The 24,833-nt window shown below is 36.6% G+C and overlaps 1 protein-coding gene and 1 pseudogene across 1 annotated transcript in view; one reads left to right on the top strand and one right to left on the bottom strand.

Moving 5' to 3' along the window:
- The window catches only part of SMG7 (SMG7 nonsense mediated mRNA decay factor), a 106,068-nt gene that overhangs the window by 13,309 nt on the left and 67,926 nt on the right, over window positions 1-24,833 (top strand). The gene's annotated exons all lie outside the window — the stretch shown is intronic.
- On the bottom strand, window positions 17,495-18,288 carry LOC110206848 (large ribosomal subunit protein eL8 pseudogene; annotated as a pseudogene).

Raw genomic sequence — 24,833 nt, 5'->3', positions numbered from 1 at the left:
TGGGAATAGGGTAAGAGACCCATTTACTAATGGTATCTCATTTTCAGTATTCTTGACTGCCTGTATTTAATACCATTCAGATGGTATAGTATAATAATTGGCCGGATGGGGGCAACTTAAATGACAGTAGTCAGGACAAAATCTTCCTGTGAGAAGTTTTTTCAGTCTCATTTATATCACTGTATAATTTTTAGCATGTATGCTTTCCAGTATCTCATTAAATCCTTACAACAAATGAGTTATGATAGTTTATAGATGAAACAAACTTAGGCAAAACAAACTAGTTCAGAGTCGTAGAGCGAGTTAGTGGCAGAACTAAAACTAGAACCCTGTTTACCCAGCTCTTCATTTTGTTGTACATCTTTTGGTCTGAATTTAGAAGGTTTTCCATTTTGTAACTATATATGATATAAAGTCTATCAAATGTTGCAACTTTGATTTGGATGAATCAGAGAAGTTTATTTTCAGAGGCTTATTGTGGTCTGGGCATAATTCCTTTCATCCTTCTATTGCTCTGTTTTCCTATCTCAATAAGTAATAATGTTTGCCACCTATTTACTTCACGGGAGTAGTATAACATTTAACCACCCACATCTAGCTATAAAGTTAGTTACAAAGCAATTTGTTCACACTGTACTATCAGCTTTCACATTGATTACCCATAACAGTCCTGTGAGGTAAGTAATGCAAGGTTCATCCACATTTTACACATTCGAAAGGTGGTTAAATGTCATATAGCATCACTCACTTCATAAGTGGCAAATCCAAGACTAGAACCTAGATCTATTGACTTCATCTCCAAGGAAGTAAAGTCTTAAGTGTAAAGAAGTGTGGTTCTTCAAACAGATTGGAAATTATGAGGCATAAATAAAAATGGGATGAAGAGAATCACAATTTCACAGGATTATTCTTGATTCTTGTTAGAACCTTGAAGAGTGACCCAAGATTCAAGAGTACATGAGCAGATCACAAGCTTTGACCCATTCTGCTGTACTAGAAAGGCTTCAGGTGTGGGCCTCAAGATGTCATCCTGCCTGACTAAATGGCTCATCGCAATGTTGTGCTCAGCAACTCTTGAATTGAAGGCCTTATTATGGAGGTTACAAAGAAGTTTTGATCTGGGTCAGTGAAGTTTATATGGACAAGATTACAGGTTTTGAAGTATAGAGCTGGAAGAGATGTTAAAGACCATTCAGTCTAACCTTGTTTTAGCACATGAAAGAAACTGATGCACAGGGAGGTTAAGTGACTTCTATAGCCTGCTAAGCACTGGGTGTACAGATTGATAAAGCAGTGGTTCTCAGTGGTTTGAGAACTCACAGTGGAGTTTATGGGAGAATCATTTGACACCTCCTCCCCTAGGAACAATGATAGTAATGAGGTAATTCTTGGAGCAGGAGGTAGGAGGGGTGGCAGAGCAGCAAGGAGATGGCTGAGATCCTTGGGGACAGTGTGAAGCGTTGTGTTGTATTGGTTGGATATAGTGGGCTGTGTGCATTTGTGCTGACTGACTGACTCACCGTTCAGCACCTTAAGCCCCAGGACAGTGGTCCAGGGATTAGCAGCAAGACATCATAGCAAGGAGTTGGCTGGAGTGGATGGTCAAATGAGATCTAAAGTTGATCCTTTGCCCAGTATGTGGTAGAGCCAGGACTAAAAGATAGCTTTTCAGGTTTATAATTTAAATTATTTTGTGGAATTTTTAAACAAATAATATTTTAAAACTTCCTTTTATTTTAGAATTTAAGGCTGATAGAATCAAATGAGATAATGTATGTGATGTACTTTGCAACAAGCCTTAAATTGATAAGATGTCAGCAGTTAACAATAATAATATATTTGTATTTGTTCTGATGAAACAACTACAAATCCAAAATATATTTGCTAATCTAATACCCCTGACAAAGTAGCATAATGCTCCTTCTGTGGAAATATATTCTATTAGGTTGATAGAGAATCTAAGACATATAATTACTAGCTTGAATTTTTCACTGAGAAGCTTTGGCAAGGCTGTTTTTTTTTTAAAGGCAGTTGGGGTTAAGTGACTTGCCCAGGGTCACATAGCTAATAAGCATCAAGTGTTTGATCTGAGGCTGGATTTGAACTCAAGTCCTCCTGACTTCAGGGCCGGTTGCTCTATCCACTGCGCCACCTAACTGCCCCAGTGAGAAACTTTGAAAGCCCAGCAAGTTAGATTTGTTCACATTGAGGCATGCAGTTGGCACAGTGGATAGAGCGCTGGGGCTGGAGTCAGGAAGACCTGAGTTCAAATATGGTCTCAGACACTCAGGCTGGACCCTGGGCAAATCGTTTAACTTATATATACGTCAATTTCCTCTTCTGTCAAAGGGGATAATAGTACTTACCTGCCAAGGTTGTCATGAGGATCAAATGAGATAGTAATTTGTAATGCACTTAGCATAGTATCTGGCATTAGTAAGAGCTATATAAATGTTAGCTATTCCTATTTTTTAAATGCAGTTATTATTGCAAAATTTGGAATTGCCTTTTCAGGTGTAGATAATACAAATCCAAACTCTAAATTGAAACAGAACCTTAAATGACTACTGATAATTTGCTCCAGTTGACTTTTTATCTCTTTAACTATTATCTGCTTATTATTTTATTACTTAGCTTTGCAAACATTTAATAGAATCTCAGACTTGGAGAGGATGCTAAAGGTCATTTAGATCCAACAATACATGACCAAGAATCTCATCTACTGTATCCCTTGGCAAGGAGCTATTACTGAAGACCCTTTTTTTTTTTTTAAGGCAGTTAGGGTTAAGTGACTTGTCCAGGGTCACACAGCAGCATCAAGTGTTTGGTCTGAGGCGGGATTTGAACTCACCCTCCTTCTGACTTCAGGGCTGGTGCTCTACTCACTTCGCCACCTAGCTGCCCACAACGGAAGACCTTTTGTGAAGAACATGTACCTTCTGAGGCAGCCCTTTCTGTTTTTGAACAACTTTTAATTTTGTGCATTACCTGAAGCCTTTTCTCCGTAGCTTCAAACAGTTGCCCTTAGAGATCAAGCGTTAACAAGGCTGATACTTCATTTATGCGCCAGCCCTTCAGATACTTGAAGATAGCTCTCATGTTCTCCATTAGTCCTCCAAGCTAAACAACCCCCCTTCCATAATATAGAATGGTTCCCAGCCCTCTCACCATCCTGGTTACCATCCTCTGGGCACACTCTAGCCTGTCGATTTCCTTCCTTAAATTCAAATTCAGTCAGCATTTTATTTGACTAATTCAAGACACCATGCTAAGGTCTGGGCGTCCAAAAAGAAAATGGAAATGATCCACATGCCCTCAAGGAGCTCATGTTCATGGGAGATATAGCCTGTACATGAAGAAAGTAAACGCAAAGTGAAATAATTTGAAGAGGGAGAGAGCACTAGCAGGGTGGTGGCGTGGATCAGCAAAGATTGTATCAAGGAGGGGGTATTCGGGGTAGGCTTTGAAGGAAGGTGGGGATTCTTGAAGGCAAGGTCAGGAGGGGACTGCATTGTAGACATGTAGGGCGCTGAGCTCAACACAATATTCTATACCTGGGGCAGACCAGGGCGCAATATAGCTGGACCGTTCCTTCTCTCGTTTGTACCTAGCAAGGTACTGTAGAGAAGGTGCTGAATAGATACTTGTTGAAAGAACTAAAGTATCTTAACTTTTTTCATTTGTCTTCAGAACAGATGGTGTTCTTTTGCTTTGGAATCATTTAGTTGTTCCTTCTGAAGAATGGAGAGACTAAAACTAGGTACTTTCTCTAAAAGATCTGGACATGTCATTTTCCTGTTCAGAACTCTTCAGTAGCTCCCTATCGACTTCCAAATAAAATCCAGGCATATTTGCCAGGCATTCTGGTGTCCTTCACTGCTAATGCTGCCCTGCTTTTCCAGGCACTGGTGGCACGTTTTGTATTTCCCCAGATCATGGTACTGTGCAACATAGGGCAGTGAAAACCCTCAAGCTAATGGGAAAAATGGGATTAGGGACACTGCCCTCAAACTTTGTCAGTGACACCTTGACAAAGATATGAACCTTAAAAAAAAAACAGTAGTGCAGTTTTACATATATTAAATGGTTAAAAATCCCTAAGTATTACAATAAAGAGTGGCAGGTTATTGACCTTGGTCTCTTGATTGGCCTGGTCTGCACAAATAAGTTGAAAAGGCCCCCAACTCTGGACCCTCTAGATGTAGAGATAGAGGTGAAGAGGATCAGCCCATCTCCAGACCAGTTTTACTTTGACAAAGATCTGAAATTTGTGGAAGTGGGTGCTGGAAGTGTTTCAGCTTGGAGTTACTGTGAAGTGGTGCACTTTCCTACATGTTCATGCATTTTTAAAGGAAGAAATCATGCAGTGGCAAACTTGAAATTAGTGTTATGTGCAAAGTGTTCTAATAAATTGAGTTTTAAAAAATTCAGTTTTTAAAACTTTTAGCAGAACTGACTATAGTCAAGCAAAACATATTTGTATAGTTTGGTCATGCTGACATTTTGAAAGACTTACTACTCAATAGTTGACTATGATTCTAGAAGAATGATGAAGCATGCTTTTCTTCTTTTGATGGGGAGGTAATGGCCAATAGTTTCAGAATAAGACACATTCTCAGCTTTAATTATTACCAGTGAGGCAAATATTGTTGGAGAAGCAGTGTGAAAGGTTATTACAAAGGCATATAACCAGAAAAGGATATGGGTTTGCAAGGGTTAACTATTGGATAACCAGTGTGCTCCATTGGTACACATCCCATATCAGGGGATATATAGGACAACTCTGAGGTACCATACCACACCTATCAGATTAGCCAACATGACAAAACAGGAAAATGATAAATGTTAGAGATGATATGGAAAAATTGGAACACTAATGCATTGTTGGTGTAATTGTAAAATGATCCCACCATTTTGGAGAGTAATTTGGAACTGTTGCCCAAAGGGCTATAAAAATGTGCATACTCTTTGATCCAGCAATAGCACTCCTAGGGCTATATCCCAAAGAGATCATACAAATGGGAAAAGGATCCACATGTACAAAAATATTTATAGCAGCTCTTTTTGTGGTGGCAATGAATTGGAAATGAAGAGGATGCCCGTCAATTGGGGAATGGCTGAACAAGTTGTGGTATGTGAATGTGATGGACTACTATTGTGCTATAAGAAATGATGAACAGGCAGACTTCAGAAAAACCTGGAAAGACATGTATGTTCTGATGCTGAGTGAAGTGAGCAGAACCAGGAGAAAGTTGTACACAATAACAGCCATGTTATGCGATGACTAATATTGATAAGCCTTAACCCTTCTCAGCAATACAAGGATCTAAGACATCTCCAAAGGCTGCATAATGGAAAATGCTGTCCACATCCAGAAAAAGAACTATGGAGTTTGAATGCAGATCGAAGCATACTATTTGCTGTTTTTTTTCATCTGTTGTGTTTTATTTCCTCTTTCTGGTGGTTCCTCCTATTGGTTCTAATTCTTACTTACAACATCACTAATGTGAAAATATGTTTACTATGTGTATATATAGCCTATATCAGATTGTGTGCCATCTTGGGGAAGGAGGGGGAGAAAAATTCAAAACTCAAAAGCTTAGGGAAGTGATTGTTGATAAATCAAAATTAATTAATTTAAAAAAAAAGAGAGATAGGTAGGTTCCTGGCGTGTTGGGTGGACTCCTTGTTTGAAGAATTATGAGAGGACATGAACAAGAGTCATATATGATAACAAATAATATATTGCTAATAATAATAATAATAGCTAGCATTTGTATGGTACTTTAATACAAAGTGCTTTTACAAATATCGCATTTTACCTTCACAACCCTGGGAGGTAGATGCTATTATTACCCCCATTTTACAGATGAGGAACCTGAGCTTAAGTGATTTGTCCAAGGTCATTTAGCTAGTATGTGTCTGACACAGGGTTTGAACTTGATTTTCCTGACTCCAGGTCTAGCTCTCTATCCACTCATTACACCACCTAGCTGCCTCTTTGCACTGGTGCTATGTACAGTGAGACCGGAGTAACTGTATCATTGAGGGCTCAAATCTATGAAAGTATATAAATTCCCCAAAAATGATCAAAATGAAGATTGATGCCCTTGTAGAGACGTCATTGGTCATGGATATGGTAATCATTTGTGAAAATTTTGGCTTCCAGAGTAATTGACCTATATTATAAATCATCAGTGTTCTTGTTTGAATCTCATGCCAAGATCCAGGAGAGTCAGGATCATAAGACAATATGTAAGTCTTTTTCATTCCATTTTTTCATTCTTCACATGCATGTAGTTTTAATACTGAAGAAAATTCATTTAAGAAGCACATTGTGGGTGTTCTAAACCAGTCCCAAGGCAACCTACAAAAGAGATCAAGGAATATAGAGAACTATGCATATTACCATATTTATTTTCTTTGGAAGGGAAATTAAGTTGGATCACCAAAATTTAGACAGATTTGCTTGAGACAACTCCTTCCATTCATAAACTGATTTTCAAAATGTTGTTCAATAGATTTACCTGGATATAAACTTTTTAGCCAACTTTGAAATATTTTCTAGTTATATTTTCTTTTTTTTTCATTCAATTTTGTTTTCTGTATCAGATTCTCTCCTTCCCCCACCACTGAAAAGGCAAGAGTATAAAACCCATTATAAATATGAAGTCGCACAAACATTTCTGCATTATCATAAAAAAGAAAGAAAGAGATAAAAATATACTTCAGTCTGCACTCTGCCTGTATGGAGTCCATCAGTTCTCTATTTTGACATGGATAGCATTTTTCATCATTAGTCCTTTGGAACTGTGGAAGATAATTGTATTGATGAGTTACTAAGTCTTTCACAGTTGATTATGTTTACAATATTGCTATTACTATGTAAATGGTTCTCCTTCTGTTCGCTTCCCTTTGCATGGGTATGTAAGTCTTCTCAGGTTTTTTGGAAACCATTCCGTTCATCATTTCCTACAACACAAAAGTATTCCATCAATTTTATATACTTGTTCAGCCATTCTACAGTTGATGGTCATCCCTTCAATTCTTTGCTACCACAAAAGGACTACTGTAAATATTTTTGTATGGATGTATCCTTTCCCTTTTTCTTTGATCTCTTTGGGCCATAGACCTAGTAGTGGTAGTTCTGGGTCAAACAGCTTTCTGGACATAGTTCCCACATTCTCCCGAATGGTTGGATAGTTTACAGCTCCACCAAGAGTGTATTACTGTAACCATTTTCCCACAGACCTTTCTAGCATTTGTCATTTTTCTTTTCTGTCATCTTAGCCAATCTGATTAATGTGTTGTGGTATCTCGGTTGTTTTAATTTGCATTTCTCCAATTATTTGTGATTTAGAACATTTTTTCATATGACTCTTGATAGCTTTGATTTCTTCCTCAGAAAACTGTTCATTTTCCTTGACCATTTATTAATTGGGGAATGGTTCTTACTCTTATAAATTTGGCTTAGTCCTGTATGTATTTGAGAAACAAGACTTTATTGAGAGAAACTTGCTGCAAAGATTTGTTTTCTTTTTCTAATTTTACCTGCATTGGTTGTGTTTGTGCAGAAACTTTTTATGTAATCAAAATTATCTATTTTGCCTCCTGTGAGCCTATCTCTTGTTTGATTATGAGCTCTTTCCCTACAGTTCTGACAGGTAATTTTCAGGCTCTACTAAATTGCTTCTGATATCACTCTTCATGTCTAAATCATTTACTTATTTTAAGCTTATCTTGGTATATGGTGTGAGATATTGGTCTGTACTCAGTCTTCTTGTTATATTTTCGAAAGATCCTTGTGAGGTATACATCTTTTATAAAAAGTGTTCACTTTTTTTAAATTGTGAAGCCAACCAAAAACATGAATAGTCTTTTCTCTTTTTAAATTACTCATTCCAGATCTCTGTCTCCAAATCAGGTAAGATATTAATGAGAAAGCAGTTCAGACTTCTTGATGATAAAGTGAATTTGAATTTATCCAGTGGAATAAAAAGATCACTTGAAGTCCTTTACATTTCTGCCCTGTCCTATTACTTTAAGGTGAATATTAGTCTCTCTCTGTTCCCTTTATAGTTAGTTAGCTGGTGTCAGACTAGGAGTATAAGTCTACTTACAGCATAAATGCAAAATAGAACAACACGAATAATTCTCTCCTTTTTTGAAGGAGTAATATAATGACCACTCATAAGAGAGATTATCTCTGGTGGAGTGGGAGGTTTTGATATGACCATTTTTCCTACATCTATATGTATTTTAACTTGGCTTTTATGATTGCTAAGATGTATTTTGTAACATAAGAAAAATCTTTGTGGAACGTCAGACAGTAAGTAGTTTTGTAGGTTGCTACAACTTCTGTTGTCTGTTTTGCTCAAGATTTGTAGAAGTCATTTTAACAACTTCTGCCAAGGACAAACCATGGTGCTACTTCTTAAGGAACAGTGGTAATAAAACTTAGTTGCTGCTCTGTTTCTCAGATTGGAATCACTTGAAAGGTGTCTGTACAACTGACATTCCTTTTATTTTACAGGTTCTTACATAACCTTGTAACTGAGGCCTACTAAACACTAATGATGAGAAATAATTATTTTTGGACACAGTCTGACTATTTTTTTTTTTTTTTGATATGATTATAACTCTATGATAGTGTGTTTTAGTCTTAAACTTTTCCTGATAAAATCTGAGGAAACTTTTTTCCTCATCAAATGTGAAATAAAAGTCATTTGAGGAACATGATGAAAAAGCATACTCTCTTCCGCTTTATCATATTATCTATATATCTTGCAAATAAAATTGCTAGGTTATAAACATTGTCTTATCTAATTGCAAAGCATAAATGTCACTTTTTAAACTTTCTACAGTAACTAATTTAACATCATCAGATATATATCATGTATCCAACAAGATTACTGTTGTGAGAAGTGGGTATGATCTTTAATGTAGTCATCTCTGCGCGTGCGCACACACACACACACACACACACACACACACACACACACGACAGTTGGTTTGGCACATGGCAAAATTTTTCTGCGGTAGGATTAGCCTCCCCATATTTTGAAGTTTCAACTACTTTTCTACTTTTTTGCTTATTAATAGAAATAAATGAATCAACATTTAAAAATCTTATTTCTACTTTAAAAAATCAACAGGCTTATCAACACAGTTTTCATATTTTGATAGTAAATGGTGAGGCAGAAGAAAAGGTTTTGAGCTACTATTTGCAAGAACTCCACAAATTATATACTGTAGTTGTGGATTTAATATATCTTTTATCATATTTCCTTATTTCCCTGCTCACCATCAAACAACTTTGTGGATTATTTCAGGATTGTGAACTAATGAATGACTTTTACTAATTTCCTGATTACAGTATGTTCAATCTGAATGAATATTTTGAGATTCCTTATTAACAAATTTTTCAGCGTTTTTCATATGCTTTCTCTAGTGATCCGTTGGGACTGCTATAATTTTACAAAATAAATAAAACTATTTCTACAAAAATTTCATTTTTGTAATGAAATACTCTTAAATAAAGCAAATTAATGCACATATGTATTCCTCCAAGTGACTTAGTTTATATTATAGAGAGGCACCAGGATACTCCCATTCATTCCTGTAACAGCATAACTGAACTCTGGAAGATAGAAATAAAAAAAGAAAATATTTGCTCCTCTACTGGCTAAATGACAAATCCTATATTACTATTAAATAGTAAGTGTAGTTAAAGTTCAGTTTTACATATTACCATGTTTTTAAACAATGTTTATACATATAAACTAACCTTTCTAAGGAATTAATCTCTTAATATAACTTTCTTCTCTTCTACTACTGGCACAATGACTAAACTCTCACAGAAACTCTACTGGAAGACTGACAAGTGTTGCCAACCTGTTCATTTGAAAATCTGCTGATAAAAGAATAGTAACATAAGCAGAGAATAAGTTTAAACAGAAGACAGCCTTAACGGTGCAGTGATGTTTCTGCAAAGCATTTGTGATCCTCCATAATGGTTTCAAGATATCTTGTAATACATGTGCCAGTTTTATGTAAGAAAGCAAATATTCTAACATACTGATCATGATAATGAAGCTGATGAGGTATGATTACAGGCTAAGGGGAAGGAAGCAGCTACCTGAGATATACCCATTAAATTGTAAGCTACTTAGTGATTGTTTCATTTATTGTATTTATATTTACATGCCTAGCTTAGCAGTGTTTTACACATAGTAAATGTTTAGCAAATACTCACTGATGTGTTCATATTGAGATATTTTTCTAGCTTTTGCAGTGCATAGAGACTGTTCATTAACTTTTTCCCTGATATTAGCATTCCATGTTGTGTTTCTTAACTTAAGTAGCCTCATGCCTAGAATATATTCTTTCTTCACTTTGACCTCTTAGAATCCTTATTACCTCCTCTTTAGTGTTCATCCTTTTAATTATGGCCCCCAGGACTTAGCACTATACTTTGCTCACAAATACTTAATAAATGCTGAATAGAATTGAATGGAGATAGACCATGTATACCACTCTCAATTATCCTCCTCTGCTCAGTTTTATTTACCTGCATCTGTTGCCATAGACCTATAGTACTACCACCAGTCCGACAAAATTTGTTTTCCTGATTCCCAGTATATGCATACAACCTCCTACTAGAGCAGGGGTGGGGAACCTGCAGCTTCGAGGCCACATGTGGCCCTCTAGGTCCTCAAGGCAGCCCTTTGAATCCAAATTTCACAGAACAAATCCCCATAATGAAAGGGTTTGTTCTGTAAAACTTAGACTCAGTCAAGAGGCTGCACCTAAGGACATAAAGGGCCACAAATTTCCCACCCCTGTACTAGTTCATAAGAGGTATGTTCTTTGGGGAGGCGGGAGGTATGTTCTAGAGATGGTGAATTTCAAGAAACTAGTCTGTGATTTTTATCATGATATTAACAAAATCAAGAAATATGATTTTAAAAATCAAATTCTTGTCAAGAAATTCTCCGGATGGCAACTGTACTTGACCATGAATCCAGCAGGTATGGACAAAACCGAATTATTGCAAAATAGAGAGGAAGGAGGAGGAGGATGTGGATTATCATTACTTTTCTGAGTTGTAATGCCAATCAGATTCAGAAGGGGGAGAATCCTGAAGAGTTTTAGCTTGACTTTATCTTGGAAGACTAGAAATGTGTTTGTTCTGAGGCACTGTAGATAATGAGAGTAATACTCATTAGATGTAAGATCTTGATGTCTGCCTAACCTCAGTTTATCCTGTAAGTGTGAATATGTGTGTATATTGTTGTACATAGCTGTTTGCATGTGTTCCCTATTAGAGCAGGAGCTCCTTGAGAGCTCCTTTCTTTGTCTCTCCAGTGCTAAGCACAGTGTCTGGCACATAGTAGGTGCTTGATAAATGTTAGCCAACTGACTGCCTCTAAGCAGATTTCTTTGCTAAGATCACTTATGTTCGTGCCTAAGTACAACTCAAACATGTTAATTTAAATAAAGCAACTAATAATGAACATAACAGATATATGGATGCAATCCCTCATTTAGAAATATGTTACATCAGAATTTTATTTGTAAATTGGTTGTTTGAAATACATATTCTCATGGAAATAATTGGGGCAAACCTAGGTTAAATTATGGCTTTTGCCACCTGTGTGTCCTTGATTAAGTAATTTGATTCTCCAAGCCTCAGGGGCTTTAGCTCTAAAGCTTTTTCTCCTTTATATGGAGGTTAGACTAGCTCTTATGGGCTGTTTTAACCCATAATGTAACTAAAATATAGGCCAGAACTTCACTTCCGTTTGCAATATAGTTTCACTAAGGAGAAAAAAAATTAATTGAAATTCAGGCTAGAACATTCTCTTTCCCCATAGCAATGTATAGTAATTCAGTTGTCCACAAATCGTTTCATACATTGTAAATACATTTCCTTTGCCCAGGTTGTCAGCTGCACATGTATAAAGTCTCTGTGTTGGGAACAGATTTAGGCTCTTTTTCAAGTGTAGGTATGAAATTAATCTCTTTCTCAAGGAGATTCTCTGGCTTCTAGTCCTCCTCGCTGTTGGCAATGGGAATTTACTTATTAAATCTGCAGTAAAATATGCCTTTTTCTATGCAATCATTGGTGATGAGGATCATTTTTTGAATAGGCTTAAAATCAGTGGAACATGAGGTTATTATATAGATTGTAAAGGCTGTCACAGTAAGAGGGAGCATGACTCACGTGAATACAGTCTGCAGTCGACACATATCACTTATAGTTTTTTCACGTTAAGGTGGTTCATCTGTTGTCAAGTTTGATGGGGTTTGATGAAATCTCCTGATTTCTTGAAGTGGCAGTTATCCTAGCCTAATCTGGAATGGATTCTTATGTGAGCAGGTAATTCAGAATCATTTTAGCTATACCACATTCCCTCTCCAGAATGAAGATTTTTTCCTAATATATGCTAAAGAATTTCGTTTTGAGCCAGGGGTCTGTTTTCCGTCTAGAGACTCTAATCCAGGCAATTAGTGGGAAGATTGATTTTTATATGGATACATAATAGTATTTTTTACTCTGTAAACGGACTTAGTTTAGAAGATTACCTTGTAAAACTTTTGAGGTCTCAAAGATTATGTCTCCTGAGGAAACAAAGTATAACACTTGTGAGCAGATCTCTCACTCTCACAGAGGAAAATTTTGAGCTTGTTATAGTAGTGGAGGCCTGATTAAAATATATTTTTAAAAGTAAAATTTTTATTAATATCTTTTTTTACATCACCCACATCTTGCAAGTATGTCTAAGTATTCCTTTCCTCTCAGAGAGCCATCCTCCTTTTAAAAAATAAACAAAAACCTAACCAATACGTTGGAAAAGTCAAATTTGAGTATGTCACATTCATAGTCTCCCGCCTCAACGATAAGTGAGGGAGGTGCCTTATTTCTATGGGGTGGGGCAGGGGAGGCTAACCTTAGTCATTAAAATTTCTAATCATTTCATTCCAGTTTAATTGTTGTTCTTTCTACATTGTTGTAATTTTTGTATGTCCTGGTTACCAAAAACACTCCCAAGGTTTATCCCTTGGGGATAAAACATTAGGAGAGCCCCTAAACCAGGGGGTTTTGACCTTTTTTGTGACATGGACACCTTTGGCAGTCCAGTGAAGTCTATGGACTCCTTCTTGCAATGATGTTTCTAAATCAATAAAAGGGTTACAGAAGAAACCAAAGGTTACTGAAAATACAGATGTAATGGTTTTCACCTCTAAATTTAGGGACTTATTGAAATCTTTTGGGGTCCATGGACTCCAGGTTTAAGAATTCCTGCCCTAAATGCTAAACTCCTAAAAATGAACATTGTGAAAGAAAGTGGAGGAATAAGAAAGTAAAAATGAAAATTACTCCGCAGAAAAGGATCAGTCAAATGAGCAGGTTGGGAAATGACATCTAGCATTTATATAGCACTTTAAGGCTTGCAAAACACTTTTTATGTTTTGTGTCATTTGATACAAACAACTCTGGGAGGCAGGAGCTGTTATCCCCATCTTACAAAGGAGGAAACTGAAACAGAGGTTAAGTGACTGCCTAGGGTCACACAGTGTTGCAGGCTAGATTTGAACACAGGTCTTTCCAACTCTAGGTCAAACACTCTATACACTGTGCCTACAACAAAATGAATACTGGGGATTAAAAGAAACGAGATAACAATGATTTAGCATCAACGAATGCCTTTCCTCCTACCCATCCTCCTCCCGCATTTAAGCTAGACTAGTTTTTGTTAGATTTAACATTATGGATGTTTATATGTATGTAAGACAGAAAATGAAATTAGATCTAACATAAAGAGAGTAAAAAGTGACATCACTACAAGTTGAATAAGATAAAACTTGCCAGTTTTGAATTATCATTAGATAATTTAAGTAAAGATGGAGTCAGTGAGAAATAGAATTGTCCTGAAGATAAAATGGCACCAGTGGCAGATGAATTACTTGCAAAAACTATTGGGAAAAATCAATTCAAACAAAAAGAACTTGATATCTTATAAGTAAAAATGTTGGAATTAGAGTTTAGAGCCTAGAGAGAGAGTTATTTAACTTACCTGAATTGTGAAGAACAAGAGTCTGATCACAGTATTTCAAGAAATGCTTCAAGATAATTTTCTGGAATAATTAAAATCAAGGTTAAATTGAAGGTCAGTCAACAGTTATTTGTTTAGCATCTGCTGTGTTACAATGTACTGAGGTTGGTGTCTGGGGATACAGAGACAAAAGTGGAATAATCCTGTCCTCGGGGATTATATGGGTGTAAATACGGGTGATGGGGAGGATGGTGGTGGTTCTAGGTACCAATGTCGACCAGGGTTCCTCCTGTCCCTGTCCTTCTCTTTGCAAAGGCAAACCCCTTTACATGTACAAGTGATCCCATTGCATCTCAGCTTCACCAAGTTTCCCCCTCTATCCTTTCACTTATCTTCAATCTCTCACTTTTTACTAGCTGCTCCTCTACTGCTTAAAACATGCCCATGTCTTTCTCATCATCAGAATTTCCTCACTTGACTCATACCATCCACTCTAGCCACTGTTCTATATATCTCTTTTCTTTTGTAGCTAAACTCCTTGAAAAGGCTTTCTACAATCAGTACCTCTACTTCCTTTTCTCTTTATCCTCTGACTTCTAATCATATTCAACCAAAACTGTTCTTTGTAGTTATTAGTGATTTCCCATTATCTTAGTCAGCCAGGCTTGAAATCTAGGTATCATTCTGGACTCTACATTCAGCAAAGATTTAAGTACATATTTAAGGATGTAAGTACAAATAAGTAAGGAGTAGCACCTATCCTCAAGAAGCTTAAAATGTAATGTGGAACAGTGTTGTTGTTGCTGTTCAGTGTTTAGTCATGGCTGACTCTCTGTGACCATCCAGCTCATTTTACAGATGAGGAAACTGACGCAAACAGGGTTAAACGACTCACCCAGATCACACAGGTACTAAGCGTCTGAGCTGGATTTGAATTCATGAAGATGAGGGTTGTTGGTTCTGAGCTCAGTGCTCCATTATTTGCTGTGCCACCTAACTGCCTAAGGAACAAGGAGACATGTACAAAGGAACAGTATAAGTACATGAGTTTTCTGTCATTCCACAGATTTTGTTGATCAGTCATTCAGTAAGCATTGAGTTCTCAATATGTGCCAGGCACTGTGTGCTAAGCTCTGGAGAGACCAAAAAAAAAAGCAAAAAGAGTGTCACTGGCCTCAAGGAGCCCATATCCTTGTATGGGAGACATGCAAAGAACTATGTAAATGTGAGATTATATACAGAGTATGTGGAAGGTAATCTTGGAGAGAAAAAGCACAGGCAGGGAGGTAGTTAGGAGGCTACTATGTATGTAGAACTGGCCTGGACTAGGGTGGAAAAAGGCCTCCTGCACCAGAAGGGATTTGAGCTGTCTTGAAGGAAGCCAGATAAGCTAAGAGGCAGAAGTGAGAAGGTGGAGCATTCTTTTAGAATTTAGGATTTGTCCAGTGCATTAATAAGCACAATAACAAAATAATACAATTATCCCATTATGTAAAAGCCATATGCTAGGTGAGGTCCCTGAAGAAAAATTATTAACAACTGGTGTGTTGGGTGGTAGGACAGTGGTGGATAACACTGGAGGCTTCCCGAGTTAGTACCCGAGATGGTACCCGAGTTAGGCTTTAGAGAACAGGAATGCATTCAGCCAGTGAAGTGAGCAACAGATATTCTAGCTTTAGGAAATAGAATGATCAAAGGCATAGAGATGGGAAAATGTGGAATGCAGTGGGAGGAAATTTCAGGATAGTCCTGTTTGGCTGGAGCATAGTCATTAAAGGAGAACCATGAGATAATGCTGGAAAGGTAGGGTGGTAGAATGATTTTGTGGGAGAGAGATACTGTATATTAATCTTAATTTTTGACTTTTGGTAGATAGATATCTTTGGTGTTTCATACCTACTACCATTATGCCTAAATTTATTCAGATTTTTGAAGACTTAACGTTTTTCAGTAGATCATTTTGACATCTAGTTGGATCAGCTATATTTTCTTCCCTCCTTATTTTAGCTATTTCTTTATAATAAAAGAACTGACTGTTCTTTGCTTCTGTTTTTCCTTCTCCCTCTCTCCATCACTTGCTTCATTAATGAACTGTGAAATTGGTCACTACAAAAAAGTTTGTTTTCAATTAGTCAGGATTTTTCCCTGGAGCAAGAATGATTTTTAAGACCTTGACAGAAAAGTAATAAGAGCACCTCACAACTATACTTTCCACATGTATTTATTTATTTAGCAGATATTAAGTGCAGTGCATTGTGCTAATGCTTGGGAGAAGATGCAAATACACTATACCTAAGATTGATTCTACCTTCCTCTATCCTCAGATGCCCCATTCTTTTCTACCTCTCTGCCTTTTGCTCATTTTTTTCCTTGTTTCTAGAATGACTTCTTTCCCTACCTCTGCCTATTGAATTACTCTTTTCTAAATCTTTCATGAAGCCCCTGTAGCAATAATCACTTCCTACCCCCCCAGTCTTCACAGTCATAGTACTTTTGTTTTGTACCTTTCTAATGTACTTGTGCAATATTGTGTATTTTTTTTTAAAGACCCTACTTGACTGTAATTAATCTGAGTGCAGGGACCATGTCTTATTATCTTTGTATCTCCCCCAGCATTGAGTGGGTATTGAATGTTTGATTTCGATCCCTACAACAACCTTATGAGATGGGCAGGGGGCAGACTTCTAGACCTCCTTGAAGCCCAGTTATACTATTTAGTACCTGTGTAACTTATCTTGGACAAATTCCTTCCTCTCTTTTATCCTCAGTTTCCTCATAGAAAAGGATTTGCAGCGTGTGATTGCTAAGGTTCCTTCTAGCTCTACATTCTGTGAGCTTCCTCTGGCCCTACAGAGGATCCTTGCATGACATGGTTTTGAGTCTCATTCTTATCCTTGTTGCCCTCTTACTCATTACCCACATTATTCAACTTAATAATAATCCGTTTAAAATTTAGGGTTCTGGAAAGAGAGAGTGAGATAAGAGAGGGAAAAGTTGAAGCCAAAGATAAAGTTTAACACAGCAAAGTTCTATAGAACAAGAACAGGGATAGTATCAAAGGCATGAATGGAGAGATGGATGAGGCTATATACAAGAGTTCTTAAACTTTTTTTGTGTGTCATAGACTCCTTTGTCAGGACACCCCAGAACAATCTTTTAAAATTCATAAAATACACAAAATTACAAAGGATATCAAAAGGCTAGTGAAATTAATATATATATATATATGTATATATATATGTATATATATATTATGTATGTGTATATAATATATATTCCTTATCTAAGTTCAGGCCCTAGTTAAGAACCCTTGCATTATAAAGAGATTTAAAAGAGTAGGGAATGGGAAGTTGTGGAAACTTACTTCAGATGACCTCAGTCTTTTTTGTTTGTTTAAATTTTTATTTTTATATAGGGAAAAATCAAATATACATTTAACCCAATTTAGTTGAGTTCCTTAATTTTGCCTTTTCCATCTTGGCAGTATGAGCCACTGATTTTGGACCCAGAACGTTGCCACCCCAATGACAACGGATCTCATCATATTTGTCTTTGTAATTGGTTTTGATGGTTTCTGCCAGCTTAGCCAGGGCTCCCTGATCTTCAGGGTTAGAAGGCAATGTTTGTGCATGTCTTTCCATGAACTAAGCGACCCAGTCTGGCTTTACTTTTGATAATATAGTAAGGAGCCCCAACTTTTTGGCACAAAGCAGGTAGGAAGACCACTAGCTCAGTGGGGTCCACGTCATGTGCAATCACTACCAACTGTGCTTTCTTGTTTTCTACCAGGGTAGTAACAGTGTTAACACCTGCTCTGAGGACAGGTGGTCTCTTAGTGGGGACATCTCCTTTGCCTGTAGCTTTTTGTTCGGCCCGAGCCAACAGCCTTTGCTTCTTATCGCTTTGTCTGAGGTCTGTACTTGTGAGCCAGTTTAAACAGTTGAGTATCTGTCTGATGATCCAAAGCCTGACTGAACTGGTTAATTGCTGGTGGCACTTTCAATCGCTTATAAAGGATAGATCTTTGATGCTGTAGTCTGATGTACCAAGGCCATTTGACAAATTGAGTTAAGTCCCTTTCGGGTTGGATGTCCTAACTAATGTCAGAGTTCTTGGGCCACTTCTCAAACAAAGGATTGACTGCTTTCTTGGCTTCCAGCTTCTTTACTACAGCAGGGGCCAGAGCCACCTTCTTCCCCTTGGCCTTCTTCCCTTTTGGCATCTTGGCTGGCTGAACAAGAGAGATGACCTCAGTCTTATCTGAAAAGGTTGCAGAATGGTCATAATGCTGAGAAAAGAGAGGGGTTAGTTTTAGCTAGTGGATCTATGTTGTGTTCATCTGGTGAGGACTGACGTAAGAAGAGAAATACCTGCCTTAGTCACCAAATCTAAGCCTCGTTAAGTGTGTTCCATTCATTGTTTGTGGATTTCAGTTTGGTGTTTCTGTAGAGAAGATTTAAAAAGAACTTTAAATCTAAATTCCAGAGATTTGAAGTATAAATGACACTAAAGAGAACAAAGATGGGAAGAGCAACCAGATTGGACCAAGTGTACACAGAAGCCATCTCTACTACAAGCAGCACAATTGTTAGGACAATGAGGAACAGATAAACAAGGTATCTGAAAGTGGAAAAGATAACAAAGACATAGAAAACACTTTGAACCTTAATAATACCAAAAAAGACTGCACAAGGCAGCATCAGTAATTACCAACTTATATGACTTCCCTTCAATCTTTACAGAATGTGTATAGGAGTCATCTGTACACAAATTATTGATAAACTCAACAGTTAAATGATCAAGGCATATGAGCAAACAGTTCTCAAAAGAAGAATTGCAATTCACAGCCATTTGCAAATTTGACTTGAAAATCAAAACAACTCCAGGGTTCCACCTCATATTCTGCAAATTGGCAAAAATGACAAAAAATCGCAAGAGTCAATGTTGGAAGGGTTGTGGAATGAGAAACGCACTAATATGTTGTTGATGGAATTATGAAATAGTAGAGCCATTTTGGAAAGCAATTTGGAATTATGCAAAGAAAATTACAAAAATGTCCATACCCTTGAAGCAGAGGTTGCATTACTGCACTTATAAAAAGAAAGTCCCCATATACACCAAAATAATTATAGGAGCACTTTTTGTGATAGCAAGGAATTGGAAACAAAGTAGATGCCCATCAATTGGGGAATGGCTAAACAAATTGTAGTAGTTGAATGTAAGGGAGTATTACTGCACTGTAAGAAACAATGTGTGTGATGAATACAGAGAAACATGGGAAGGTGCATGAGCTGATAGAGAGTAAAGTAATCAGAGACAAGAAAACAATAATCACAATGTAAGGGGAAAGAACTACCAAAAAAAAATCAAAAATGAATGTAACAAGCAGGACTTGAAATGAAGAGACATGAGGAGACATCCCCAACTCTCCCCTTCATGGAGATGGGAGATCTACAGGTGTCACATACATGTGGTTTTATACTTTTTTAATGTGTCGATCTTTTGTACAGAATTCTTTTTCCCGTTACTAAAAAATACTGAGGGAGAAGTCAGTAAAAACTTTTTAAAAAAGGAAATTTAACAATGGGCCACCTTTTCACCATTTCTTGATTAACTGAAAAGTATAGAGACTATAAAGATCCCACTGTGATTATTGGTTACCCCCCAAAATATTAAAAAGACATGATTCGATAGTACAACATGCTGCCTTCCAGGTTTTTTTCCAGTGAGGCATGTGCCACACACACATCAAAATTGTTTAAGATTCCTTGAATGACATAAGAGAAATAAGCCTGGTCAGCAACTCTGATCATAACCATTAGGTGAAACATCAAAGATGGAGGGGTATGTTCACCAATGTGTATGTTCATCCCATGAATCTGTCTCCCTTTTCCCTGAGAGCCTTCCCATATGACAATAGAGAGGGGGGAAAAATCGGTATATTTGATCCATACATTGAAAAAGATCAAAAACACTTACCCAAGAGGTTGATTGGAGATATCTTCTAATCTCTCTTCATTTGAGTCCCATTTAATCTTTATAATTCTTTTACATTTATTTATTTGTTTATTTATTTGGTGTTCTTTTCTTTTACATTGTTCGTGTTTAAGTGTTACTTAACTTACCATTGTTTGCTTGGTTTGGCTTACTTCACCCTGCATCAATTCATAGAGATCTTTCCATGCTTCTTAGTATTCATCACACACATCATTTCTTACATGTACCAAAATTTGTCTAACCATGCTCCAATTGATGAACATCTGCTTTGTTTCCAATTGTTAGCTGTCACAAAAAGTCGTCTTGTAAATATTTTGGTGTGTATGGGGACATTCTTATCGATTGCTTTCTTGGGGTATATAAGCACAGTGATGGAGTCTGGTTCAAATAGTTTGGACTTTTTAGCTACTTTATTTGCATAATTCCAAATTGCTTTTCAAAATAGTTGTATTATTTCCTAGCTCCCGCAAAAATGTATTAGTGTGCCTATCTTCCCATAATCCCTCCAGCATTGACTCTTGCCATTTTTTGGTTATTTGTGCTAATTTGCAGAGTGTGGGGTGAAATCTCAGGGTTGTTTTAATTGACATTTTTTCATGTGGCTGTTAATTGCAGTTTTTCTTTTCAAAACTCTTCATATCCTTTGGCCATTTATCTATTTGGGAATGGTTATTAGTCTTATTAGACAATAGGTGGAGACGGGTTTGTTCTGTGAACTTTGGATTCAGTCAAAGGGCCTCACTTGAGGACCTGGAAGGCCATATGTGGCCTCAAGGCCACAGGTTCTCCACACCTCTGTTAGACAAATTTGATACAAAGATTTTCCCCTCATTTGACTACTTCCCTTATCCTAGATGCATTGATGTTATCTGTGCAGATGCTTTCCAGTTTCAAGTAATCAGTTATCTATTTTATCTTTTGTAATTGCCGCTATCCCCTTTTTTCTTACCTTTAACTGTGAGATATATGATCTGTTTCACTTCCAATTTTTTTATAGTAGCATCTTTAATATTAAGATCACATAAACATTTAGAATGTATTGTGGCATGTGATATAATAAGGTGTTGATCTAAGCCAGATTTCTGCCAGACTGCTTTCCGGTTTTCCCAGCAGTTTTTATCAAATAGTGAGTTTCTCCCTAGGTAACTTATGTTTTGAATTTTATCAGACACTGGGTTTTTAAGTTCTGTTGTTTCTGAATCTCAATTATGTAGTCTGTTCCATTGATCAACCTCTATTCTTTAACCAGTACCAGATGGTTTTGATGACTACTGCTGTATGATGTAGTTTGAGGTCTGATTCCCCCATGCCCTTCTTTTCATCATTTCCCTTGATATTCTCGTTCTTTTGTTTTTCCAAATTAATTTTGCTATTATTTTATCAAGCTCTGTAAATTGGTATAGAATTAAAAATGTAAATTAGTTTTGTTAGTCTTGGTCATTTTTATTATATTGGTCCAGCCTAGCCATGAGCATTCCAGCCATTTAGGTTGTTCTTCATTTCCTTAAAGAATGTTTTATAATTTAATCTATACAAATCTTTTGTGTGTTTTGGGAGGTTGATCACCTGATATTTTATGCATTTTGTAGCTAGTTTGCAATGGGATTTCCCTTCCTGTTATTGTCATATAGAAATGCTATTGACTTTTTTTTTTTCCAGTAAGGTAATCAGAGTTAAGTGACTTGCCCAGGGTCACACAGCCAGTAAGTGTCAAGTGTCTGAGGTCAGATTTGAACTCAGGTCCTTTTGACTCCAAGGATGGTGCTTTATCCGCTGTGCCACCTAGCTGCCCCTGTTGCTTTGATTTTGAGGATTTATTTTGTAATCTGCGACTTTGCTGAAGCTATTAAGTGTCTCAATTAATATCTTTACAATTCCTTTCTCATTGCTAATGTATTTCCAGAACTATATGGGGCCTTTCTTTTTAATAACAATTACTGGTGGTGTTATAAGTAAGTGGGTTGTGGCATCATACAGAGGTCTTCAAAGAATTTAAGGTGCCATACAGAAAGCAGTGGAGAGAAACCTGGTGGGGATGAGTCAGCTGCAACGTACTGCCAATATGAGAGAGCTTTGAAGTAACAACAGAAATAAAAGATGTGATCAAGGACTTGTGTGATAGGAAGAGAACATAATTGGTTAGATCAAGAGATGGCAAAGGCATAGATAGCCACAGTGCTGCAGAATATTCACATTGTGAATTATTAATTCACAATGTGAGGAGAAAGCGAAAGCAGGGGTGGCCTGCCAATACATTAAGAGAATCCTCTGTGGAGAACCTTTCTAAGGACAAAGACAGTGATTTTACAGAATCATCAGACATGAACAGGTTGTGAGATGCACCATTGGAGGAGACTTGCAAATTTGTTATAAACAGATCCGTTTTAATAAAGTTGAATGATTACAAAAATAACTAATGTGGCAGATCCTAAAATTTCAGTTTAGTTATAAGCTAGGCCTCTTGACTGACCTGTTGTTAAGAAGCATAATCTAGGCTATAATAGATATGGGGAAAATTCTATGAATTTAAAAACATACATGTACGTGTGTCTTGAAATAAAATTGTGTGCTTTCTGTTTCGGTGCCAGCATGTGGTCCATTGATTCCAGCATTTTTCCTTTGGCATTGTGCCACCAAATAAGTTAGTTTGACTTGATTCCCTGTCAGGGACCACATTTGCTACTTGGGGGAGAGTATTTTTGTGACCAAAAATGACTTTGACATAGAGCTGTCTGAGTGGGCTTAAAATTGATAGCCTCAGATTTTCAACAGGATACAACTTGGAGGAAATAGAACCTGAATAAAAATCAGTGTCAAGTTTCCAGCATAGTACTTCAGTAGTGGAATATTGTACCTGCTTTCTACAGGAGATTGATCCACGGTTTTTTTGTTTGTTTGATTAGCTGATTTGTACTAAAAAGTAGTTTAAATCATGTTTCCAGATCTGTGTGGTTTTGAAACTTAGTTGTCTTGGAAATTGTAATCAGAAAAAATTGAAATATAAATTTCAGATTTTATATCACAAAGCATTTTTGGCTTCCTGAAAACTTGATAAGTATTGTGGAAGGCTTGTATAATTAGGGTTATTATTAGTTGGTGTACCCTATTTTAAGAGATAGGTGACAGGATCTTTGGGATTTAGCCCTTGATAGAATTTCTAACCCCTTCATTTAAAGATAAGGAAATTGATATGCAAGGTGGTAAATAGCCCTTAGGTAAGAAGCAAAGCCAGGTACTTAAAACTCCAATACTTTTGATTCTAAATCCAGTGTATTCAGCTAATTTTGAATTCTGTGTCTATTTTATATTTTATATTCTCTTTACTTTTGCATCTTATGTACCATAGTATAATATGGAATGTTAGGCTTTGAAGAAGAAAGGGAATATTAATTGGGAAGACAGTGACGATTTTAGCTAGATAGTTGTCTACTGTTTGAAGCAGTAGTTTTGTCCAACATTGGCATTATTTTTGCAATACTTGTATGACATTTTTGCATAATTAGATTTGTTTTTTAATTCATCAGTTTGGAAAACAAAATAATCTGATTTTGCAAGACTTTTAGCAGTTTATTTGGATGGTAATTCTTTTTTTATCGTACTGATAGGCCATTTGTATTCAAAGCTGTTACCAAAATTTTGACTGGTAAATTTATACAAGAATTACCTAGGCTCATATTTAGTCACATCCTAGTATATTAAGTATATTTTCTTGTTAGTTGTGAGCGTCTCCAGCTTGAATTAATTCAGATCTGTAGTTATAAACTCCTGTAACACTTTGTAGTGTTGTAAGTGACCTGTAATTTGATTATTTGTAAGATGTTGTGTCTTGCACTGCTGTGTGACAGAGCTAAAGACCTAGTTCAGTGCTTTACTTGTGGTGGTCCCTTCATAAATGTTTGTTATCTGAAGGATAATCCTTTACTGGATTGTCAGCTCCTTGAGGACTGGTGATTATGTTGTTTTTAATTTTTGTATATGCCTAGCCTTTCACACAGCAGGTTAATAATAATAGCTAATGTTTATATGGTGCTTCAAGTTTAAAAAACATTTATCTAATTTTTACAATCTTAATTAACTGTTTCCTGAAATAGATTGGATCAGTATGGACTTAAAGCCATAGAATTCAAGAGCCAAAAGGGACCTTAACAGATCATGTTTTCATTTTAAACTCTTTCATCAGAAGTTAGTTTGTGTGAAATATGCACCTTCTTTCATCACTCTGGCTTTAACTTTGTTTTTAATGCTCTTTGCTATTTTAAGAAAGTCAACTGAATCTGAGTAAATCATCTGAATCATTGTTGCAACTGGCAACCTGTTCTTATAGGATACTTCTGCTGCTACAGGGATCCTGTAGTGTAACATATATATATATACCTGTATATAATGTTGAAAATATTCAGATACCAAGAACACTGAGGAAGAATTAAAATGATGACAGACTGTCTTCCTGTTAGACCTAGTATCTCTTAGAACAGTGTGAAACTGAAAGACTCTAATTGTAGGAAACAGGAAGAAAAAAAAACCAGAAAGCAGCTAGTTTTGGTTTCCATCCCATTCTCTCACTGTTTCCTCAACAAAGTTTAAAAGTGTTCTTCAAAACTTTTTTTTAAAAATTTCCCTAAGATTCTTTAATAATTTGAAAATGGATTTATAATGGGAGAAAAAAAAACAGTGGATAAACAGGACCCTTTGCTCACATAATGACAACATCTGAAGAGCCAGCAATTTAAGCCAATTGAAGAGAGGGAAGGAGAGAGAGAATTTAAGCCAATTGAA

The sequence above is a fragment of the Phascolarctos cinereus genome, unplaced genomic scaffold (genome assembly GCF_003287225.1).
Source record: "Phascolarctos cinereus isolate Bilbo 61053 unplaced genomic scaffold, phaCin_HiC Scaffold_5;HRSCAF=322, whole genome shotgun sequence".
Classification (NCBI taxonomy): domain Eukaryota; kingdom Metazoa; phylum Chordata; class Mammalia; order Diprotodontia; family Phascolarctidae; genus Phascolarctos; species Phascolarctos cinereus.
Note: the sequence above shows the minus strand (reverse complement) of the source record. Positions and strands in the feature narration are given on the sequence as shown.